The sequence below is a fragment of the Podarcis liolepis genome (assembly GCF_965112155.1).
Source record: "Podarcis liolepis genome assembly, chromosome: 6".
NCBI lineage: Eukaryota > Metazoa > Chordata > Lepidosauria > Squamata > Lacertidae > Podarcis > Podarcis liolepis.
Genome location: NC_139559.1, coordinates 93492633 through 93502144, shown reverse-complemented (window position 1 = coordinate 93502144; position 9512 = coordinate 93492633). Strand labels below are relative to the sequence as shown.

Here is a 9512-nt window from a genome sequence, read left to right as displayed (position 1 = left end):
GGTAAGCTGGAATAGAACTGACTGCGAACAGCTCAGCCGGCCTGTATTTATAGGCAGCCGGCTGTCAACATTGTAACCACAACAGCCCAGAGTTCCCGCCTAAAATAACAGACGCGGACCTGAGTGAAAACTATCTACAGACCTGAGTGAAAACTATATACAGTATCCCCCTGTTGGCCCAGGGTGAAACTACACTACATAACACACTCGACTACAGTGAAGGAGAACTATGAAGCAGTGAAGTATGTGCTGGAGAAAATTGGTTATGGTCAGCATAAGTGGTTTATTTGTGTTGACCTGAAGATGGTGAACTTTTTGTTGGGACAACAGTCTGGCTTCAACAAGTACCCATGTTTTCTGTGCATGTGGGATAGTAGGGACAGTGCTCAGCATTACACGAAGAAGGACTGGCCTGTGCGGGAGGAATTGGTGCCTTGCAAAGAAAGGAACGTCATCAACGACCCTCTGGTGGACAGAGACAGAATACTCTTCCCACCGCTGCACATCAAGCTCGGCTTAATCAAGCAGTTCACCAAAGGCTCTGGACAAGGATGGTGACTGCTTCACTTGTGCCATGATTGACCATGGAGAAGTTGAAAGCTGGCATCTTTGACGGTCCTCAGATCCGTCAGCTCATCAGAGATCCAGAGTTCAGAAACTCAATGAACGAAATGGAACTGGAAGCGTGGAAGGCATTTGTTCTGGTAGTGAAGAACTTTCTAAGCAACAATAAGGTCAGAAACTATGCAGAACTTGTCAACAACATGCTGACTGCTTTCAGAAACCTGGGCTGCAACATGAGCGTCGAGATGCACTACCTATTTTCACATATGGACCGGTTTCCTGAGAACCTGGGTTCAATGAGTGACGAGCAGGGGGAGAGATTCCATCAGGACATGAAAGAGATGGAGACCAGGTATCAGGGTCGCTGGGACGCAGTCATGATGGCTGACTACTGTTGGACTCTGAAGAGAGACCTCCCTGCCACTGAGCATTCCAGGAGTTCCAAGAAACGGAAGTTCAAGCCCTGAAGTTTGAAAAATGGTGAAGCAACATGCAATTTATGTGTACTTACCTTTATCAATGCCCACCATTCAGTTTACAGTAATCAATGTTTCTATCAGGTAATCAATATATGTTGTTGGAAAAACATTATTTTCTCTTAGAAACATATTTAGGATGATATGTGTTGACAAAAATCAGCTGATAATGCCACAAAATGTAATCGATTTTGTCACAAGATCTGATTTTTTACAAATCAACATAGCACAACAACCTGACCTGATGGAGAGAAACGGATACCATTTCCTGATTCAGCAGTGCAAAAAGACCCTAAATCAATTGTAGAAATCTAGACAACATTCAAAAGGTAAAAAATTGTTGCCCAGTGTATAATTTAACATCTTTTGGGGGCAATTCCAAACCTGTTATTCCAAGAAGAAAGGCCTCTGGTTTCTTTATAAATGTATATTTCAACATTTTTTTCAATTCATTATAAATCTTTTCCCAGAAGTCTTTCACCTTGGGGCAGGTCCACCACATATGATAGAAAGTACCTTCGTTTTCTTTACATTTCCAGCAATGGTTATCACAGTTATGATAAATCTTTGCTAATTTAACAGGGGTCAGATACCATCTATACATCATTTTCATTATGTTTTCCTTTAGTACAGTACATGCAGTGAACTTGACCCCTTTCTTCCACAATCTTTCCCAATCCTCAAACATGATGTTATGTCCTACATGTCTTGCCCAATCTATCATCACTGATTTAACTTGTTCATCCTTCGTATGCCACTCTAACAATGGGAAATGTAGTGTTTTCAAAGCCCCCCCCCCCAATGTTGCAGGGGGCATTCTCTGGGTGTTTGGTGCTGCTTTGGAGTGAATGAGATGACATTGGACCTTTGGAGAAATCGTGACCCTGTGGGTTAGGGCACTGAAGCCTCATTTTTGGGGGGGAGGGCGCGCCATAAAACGTGGGGTTTTCACTGCCATGGATCACAAAACGGCTGCTATTTTGTGCAAAGCTGGTAGACTGAGAAACTAGTATTTTATTTTTATTTTTAAGAAGATAAACTAAAGGTGTGTGCTTACAGGTAAACAGATACCAGTGTGCATACCCATTATGACCTCAGGCAAGAATCAAGAAAATACAGGTGGTCCCTCTTAACTGACATTCTGAACTGAACAGAACTGAAGGGAGGGGCTGGTTCTGGAGCAAAGCTGTTTAGATTGGGTTTGGGTGGATGCGAAGAGGATGCCTCAAACTTCTTGGGCTTTGCTTCTCAACTTATTCTGCCTTCTGGGACCCCCCAGCCCAAGACCAACCACCTCTTGGATAGGTGAGCATGCAGATATTTTGGAATGTGAGTGTGGGGCAGGATGACCGCGTATGAAAGCTCATTTGAGCACAAGTGCTGGCCCCCCTTTTCTCTCCCATGGAGGCCCTGAACTGGCCAGCTCCTGGTTCAGGGCCTCCAAGGGAGAGAAAAGGGAACCTCAGTTACTCTTTGCCTTCTGAGGACAATGTCTCACTCCCAGAGCCCCAAGACTTACGGCTGCTGCTCTAACAGCCTCAGGACATCCAAGGGATCATGAGCAAAGCACACAAGCCCTGCCCGCCAGATGTGAAGCACTGTACAGAGAGAATTTGGGTTTTTTAACTGGCTGAACAGAGTTTCAGCCCTTGGGGAATTTGATTTCTTAAACATACACCTTCCCCTTCCTTGTGTCCCTGGGGAGAAAAGCCAATCCTGCTTTCTTCCTTTGGTAATTTAATCAGAGGAAATAACTCTTTCAGTGGTCTAATAGATTTGCTGAATCATGAATTCTGTACATGCACAGAGGCTATACCTCTTGAAACCCCAAAGATGGGCAAGATGGGGCATTTCTCTCCACCTGGCTCCACCGGATATTGCTGATGGCCAATGAAAGGCCAAGTAGGGATTCCTAGTGGGGGATGTTGCTGTGGTATAGTGGAGGAGCAGGGCCAGGAGGCTAACTTGGACACCTGAGAACACAAAAAGCAGCAGCAAAACAACTACATGTTTCCTTTTAAATGGGCCTTCCTGCTGAGTGTAAAGCATAGATCCTCATTTTTTAAGGGAAAAGGGAGAGAAGGCTTCTCCCAAAGTGTTAGAAGGCCACAAATAATGTTACAATAGAACAAAACAAATGTGCCATTTCATGTGATACAGAATCCTATGTGCAAATCTGTTAGATTGAGAAATTTGTACTAAATAAGAAAAAATAAATAAAGGTGTGTGCTTGCAGTTAAACAGATTGGAGATTTTCTGCAAGATCTTGTGAGATCTCATTGAAGTCTTGCAAGATGTCTAGGAGAGCAAAATATGTATTGAGATTTGGGAGAGATCTTGCATGCTCTTTCAGGGACCAAAGCCATCACTGCTGCAGCGCCAAAGGCAGGTGGCTAAGGGGTGGTGAGTGTCCCACGGGGCGAAATGGGATGTACCCACCCTCAAGCTCAGGATTCCAGAACTAACAACTGTCAGTTGGGAGGGACGGAAGGCAAGGACCCACAGCCCAGGTGGGGCTCGCTAGCTTGGGGAGGAGGTGTGTGATTCCTCAGCTGGAGTAGATGCAGGACAGTTGAGGCTCACATGCCTCATCACCGCAAAAGCTATAACTGGAAAGCTGAATTATGATTTTCAAGTTTATACATTTCAGAAATTTTGCAGTCATTTTAGCATTTCAAAACTTGACTTCCTTCTCCCTCTTTCTGCAGTTATTTAAATTGATTCTCCATATCTTATGCATATCCAAATTACCTCAATTTCTTCATTTATGCATCTGCTTTAAATAGATAATCTTATTAAACTGCAGGTTATTCCAATAATCCTGCCAATGTTCTTATCTGTTTACAGTTTGTAACTATTCATTCAACCATTTCCATTCTTTAATAAAAAGTTTGTTCTCTTGCTCCTAGAAATGGTCAGCATGTGACAGAGGCCACATCCTGGGAACGGTTTGACTGGCCACCTAAACCAGGTGAGAGCAGCCAAGGAGTCTCAAATGCTCAGGAACTTCCCCTGTGTGCCAAGACGGGCTCCAGCAGATTGAGCGGACAAGACCAAGCGTGGGCCCAGTGGTCAAGAAGGTGGTTTCTGCAATGCTGTGGAGGGAAGTGAGGGGCAGATGGGGCTCATCCACCTATAAAGATAGCCCATCGAAGAGAAGGAAAACTCTGATCCTAATTTGCCTTGTGGGATATCTTTGGGAGCTGAAAAGGCTAAGGAGTAAAGCCTACACAAATCTGGAGTGGAGTCCCTCAGGCGGTTGGATGGCGCCGTTTACAACCCCTTCTGACATCTCCTACAGCCCAACTGGTGCCTAACTCTGCTTTCCTTGGAGACACATCTGCAAGGCCAAGAGAGGGAAGCCCAGGACCTCCAGACACACTGCCCAGTCTTGCTCCCTGGAGAGGTCACTTTGGGACTGCTGACACCGTTGCTTGACTTTTGACCTCACCCCCGGAGGCGCACTCCATTGCTTCTCAAGACAGACAAATGCCAGCATTAAAAAACTATTTGAAAGAATTTTATTTCATTCAAAAAAGACAATCTGGCATGTGATTAGGACAGTGGTTTTCAGACAACGGGTGACACGTTTATTGATCCAGTTTGGAAGTCTCTGTCTTGTCTTCGCACATGCGCAGTTCCATCTAGGAGCAACAACAAGGGAAGGAGCCAAACTGTCAACTCCTGCAGCGAGACTCAGGATTTCCACTCATGCTCACAAACCTAGGAAAAAGCACCGCCTAGGATAAAAGGATGATCACAGAATAGCATGTTTGTAAAGGAACTTGATTAGAATAATAATAATGATGATGATTTTTATTTTATTTTTCTATTTGGGTTTGTGGGGAAGGGGGGGACTGGGTCTTGGTGGGGAGGGAGATCTGTGCTGGAGTTGCTGGCCTCACTGCTGTCGCTGCCCGGAAGAGAGAAGAAGAGAAAATATTTTTAATCTTTCCATTTATTATTATGTTGACAACCCATCTTTCCTTCAAGGATCTCCAGGTGGCTTACGCTATTCTCCCTTTCTTTAATTATATTTACTTCCTCATTCCATTTCTCTTCCAATATCTCTTCCTCCTCCTCCTCGCAGACCAGGGGGTGGATTTTAGGGGCACGACAGCAGGAGGCCAGCAGCTCGCACAGCCTGCCACACTGGCCATTCTCTCTTTCAACAGCCTTGGAGAACAACTGAGTAGGCATCTAGAGCGTCAACTGAACAGGCATGTGGATCAGCTAGTCACTGGGCACAGTCTATTCTTTTGGAGGGGGCTTTCCCCAGTTTCCATTTATAAGAAGTTTGAAAGGTTGCCTCTTTATAAAGTCTGTTTCCTTGTGACGAGAGACCACACTGGAGACTCAGTGTTTTTGAAATATATCAAGGTAAAGGGACTCCTGACCATTAGGTCCAGTCGTGGCCGACTCTGGGGTTGCAGCGCTCATCTTGCTTTATTGGCGGACCGGTCATGAACAGCTTCTGGGTCATGTGGCCAGCATGACTAAGCTGCTTCTGAACCAGAGCAGCGCACGGAAACGCCCTTTACCTTCCCGCCGTAGCGGTACCTATTTATCTACTTGCACTTTGACGTGCTTTTGAACTGCTAGGTTGGCAGGAGCAGGGACCGAGCAACGGGAGTTCACTCCGTCGTGGGGATTCGAACCGCCAGCCTTCTGATAGGCAAGTCCTAGGCTCTGTGGTTTAACCCACAGCGCCACCCGCATCCCTATTTAGATACTTGGGTTTTGGGCGAAGGGAGAACTGGGTCTTGAAGTGGGGTAGAGCTGTACTGGAGCTGCTGGCCTCACTGCTATCGCTGCCTGGAAGAGAAATGAAGAGAAAAAATTCTTAATTTTTTCATTGATTACTACACTGATGACCCATCTTTCCTGCAAGGATCTCCAGGTGGCTTGCGTTATTCTCCCTTCCTCCCTTCCTCATCCCATCCCTGAACTCTTCTTGAATCAGGGAGCTGCCTCCCCCCATCCCAGTGATCCAGATTCTCTCTGGCCTCCCTGTTCCTCAAGAACAAAGATCAACACTCCCCATCTATATATCGGTGGCATCCATCCCCTGGTCGCTTGGTCTTACATAAAATGTTTTCACCTTCACTAAAGATTCCTTCTGATCTTCATAACCATCACTTCATCCTCCCATTTCTCTTCCAATATCTCTTCCTCCTCCTCCTCACAGACCAGGGGATGGATCTTTGGCACGTGACAGCAGGAGACCAGCAGCTCACGCAGCCAATCTTTATAAACTAATCTAACCATGACTTGGTTCCCTATGTTTCTGAATCTTGAGGGATAGTAAAAGAAACAGAATGCAGAAGGAATTAGGAATCCTACTTATACTTTATATGAAGAAAGTCTCTTCATTACACCAGAAAACGTATTTCCTTTCTCACAAACTAGCTCCTCAAGCTAAAGATGCTCATCTTTAATTTTATAGTCCCTTTCCTCTTTTGTGCAGTTCTGCCCCTCCTTTCGCCACTTTTCTTCTCTTCCCGATTCTCCAACTAGTCCAGCCGTTTCTCCTAGACCACGCTATGCCATCTTTGCCATCTTTATAGGTTAGTGTTTAATATAAGTTCAATATTAAAAGTGTTGCCTTCTCTTTTACCTTTGTTTTCCAGTAACTTCCACTCTTTTACCACAAACAGCGCTGACAATCCAAGTCTTTTAACTCAGTCTCTTTTGCTGGGCTCACGCCACTTCAAAGTAAAAAACAAGTTAAGTCCTTGAATTCCGCTTCTTTTAATGGGCTACTACTGCTGCTGCAGAGTGAAATTTGAATCTGTCTTCCTTTTCTTACTGGTACTTGTTAGAGAAATCTTTGCTTATGCTTACGTATAATGAGAAAGATTTCCAATATGTTTAAGATAAAATCTCCCGTTCTTTACTCTTTATGTGCTAGTCTTTTGGGTCTGTTTCTGAGCAGTTCAGTTTGTATAAATAAGTCTCACAGACCCTCTTCTCCTCAAGCTCTCCTTGTTAGCTGCCGTTCTTACCCTTTGGGACTTTGAGGCTTGCTGCTGAGGATTGCTCGTGTCCTTGCGTTTAGGTACTCTCTGTCGACTCACCTCCTGGTTAGGACGTGGGCTTCGAAGGGTTCCTTTTTTGACACTGCCGGACAATGTCAGCCCTGGGCCACGCCCAGAGCCTTTTTGGGGGTCGTGTAGCCTCCGCGTTGCCCTCCAAAGTTCCCTCTAACAGCTGCTAGGTGCGGAGAACCCGTGAAGCACATCCACAACGGAGGGCGGAAAAACCGGAAGCCCTTACATACCAGGTTTGGGAGGGGGATTTGGTCTGCGATAGGCTTTTTCCGTAGGGACACGGGTGGCCACAGAGCCTAGGGCTTGCTGATCAGAAGGTCGGCAGTTCGAATCCCCGCGACGGGGTGAGCTCCCGCTGCTCGGTCCCAGCACCTGCCAACCTAGCAGTTCGAAAGCACAAAGTGGAAGTAGATAAATACCGTATTTTTCGCTCTATAGGAGGCAATTTCCCCCCTCCAAAAATTAAGGGGAAATGATAAAAGCAGCAGAAATAAGAGATGACTGGATCCCTTTAAGAGCTCAAAGCATGGGTACCCCCAACAAAAATTTAAAATTCGGTTTTGTAATTTGGAACTAATGTGATTTGATTGGTTTGCTAATAAAAAATATATTATAAAAAAAACAAAAATTAAGGGAAAATTTGTGTGCGCCCTATGGAGTGAATGCAGGCTGCGCAGCTAAGCCCAAAGCCAGAGCAGGCAGAAGGAGCGCTGCGCAGTGCTCCGTCTCACTGTTCTAGCTTGGGGATGGCTGCACAAAGCCTCCGCAGGGCAGCGGGATGCCTTCACCCCGCTGCTCTGCGGAGGCTTCAAAGGCTGCACTCTGGGGGCTTCAGGCAGCTATCCGCAAGCCTTCCAAGCGCAGCAGGAGTTCCTGCTGCACTCAGAAGGCTTGCGGATAGCCGCCTGAAGCCTGGAGAGCGAGAGGGGTCGGTGCACAGTTTTCCCTCTCTGCGCAGCGCCCCTTCAGCGAAGCGGGAGGAGAAATGGAAGGGGCTCCATTTCTCCTGCCGCTTCGCTGAAGGGACACTGAGCAGAGAGGGAGAGAATTCCCCCCCCCCTGTTCTCCCCCTCCTATAATCCGGTGCGTCTTATGGTCCGGTGCGTCCTATAGAGCGAAAAATACGGTAGGTGCCGTTCTGTCGGGAAGGTAAACAGCCTTTCCGTGCACTGCTCTGCTTTTGCCAGAAGCAGCTTCGTCATCCTGGCCACATGACCCGGAAGCTGTATGCCGGCTCCCTCAGCCTATAGAGCGAGATGAGCGCGCAACCCTAGAGTCGTCCGCGACTGGACCTAACGGTCAGGGGTCCCTGTACCTTTACCTAGGCTTTTTCCAGATCTGCCTTACTGCCCTATGTTTCTAAATCTTGAGGGAGAACAAAAGAAGCAGAATGCAGAAAGAATTAGACATCCTACTTACACTCAAGAAGAAGAAATCTTTATTTTGCCGGAAAACATCATTACTTCTCACAAACCACCTCCTTTCTCCTGCACTATCCTCAAATAGTTGCTCTTCCCAAAGTCCTCAGCCAAGTCACTCAGCAGGGGGACGTGTCACAATGGAGGCCATGACCCTGTTGCTTTAGCTACCTTGCTTAACAATGTGAATTGTTCCCCTTAACATTAATTTTTCAAATATATCCTCCAGTGGGTTTTTATTTTTTTTATTTAGGAAGGATCTAGAGCTGGCTTCATCCAGCACGGTGCATTTCTGGACAGGACAGGAAACACCTTGCAAACACACACTTTTCAACATGGCGGTGTCACCAAGGAAAAACACTCCTGGCCTAGACTATGGCTGCTGTTTCTCAATTCATAGTAAAAAATGACCCTTCTCAACATCCTGTAATAATCTGTCCAGTATTAGGATGGACAGGAGCAGGACTTCACCCTTAGACCCCCTCATCCCCCTGTTTCTTTCTGTTTCTGCCCAGTGTCTTCTGCCAATCAACAGCTTTCCTTAGCTTGCAAGGAAGTGAAATGTTATGAGTTACTTGGTGCCAGACTCCCCTTTGCCATGAGTTTCTGGGTGCCAGGCACTGAACCCCTGGACACTGAACATCTGGGGAATTGATCTAAGCTGTACCCCAAGCACTACATTTGATTGTTGGTTATTAAAAACTGATTGAAACCATTTTATTTCATTCACAAAAGAAATTTTGACATGTGATTATGATAACAGTTTATATAATAAAGGTGACACGTTTATTGATCCTTTTTGTAAGTTATTATTTGTCTACTTTAATGTATTTTTTATATATATTAATCAGTAAGGGGGTGGGGTGGGAAGCAGTTTTGCATATGAAACTGGTGGATGGCTGTCATTAATCCAGATCAATTTCATAGAATCATAGAAACTTATAGCTGGAAGGGACACCAAGGGTCATCTAGTCCAACCCCCTGTGATGCAGCAATCTCAGCAA

General features: G+C 45.8%; 1 long non-coding RNA gene across 1 annotated transcript; it reads left to right on the top strand.

Annotated features, from left to right (window-relative positions):
* Nucleotides 1–2105: 2105 nt before the first annotated feature.
* Nucleotides 2106–9301, top strand: LOC310708655. Its single transcript, XR_014527123.1, has 2 exons — nucleotides 2106–2345; nucleotides 3950–9301. It is a non-coding gene; the product is annotated as an uncharacterized lncRNA (long non-coding RNA).
* Nucleotides 9302–9512: the final 211 nt, after the last annotated feature.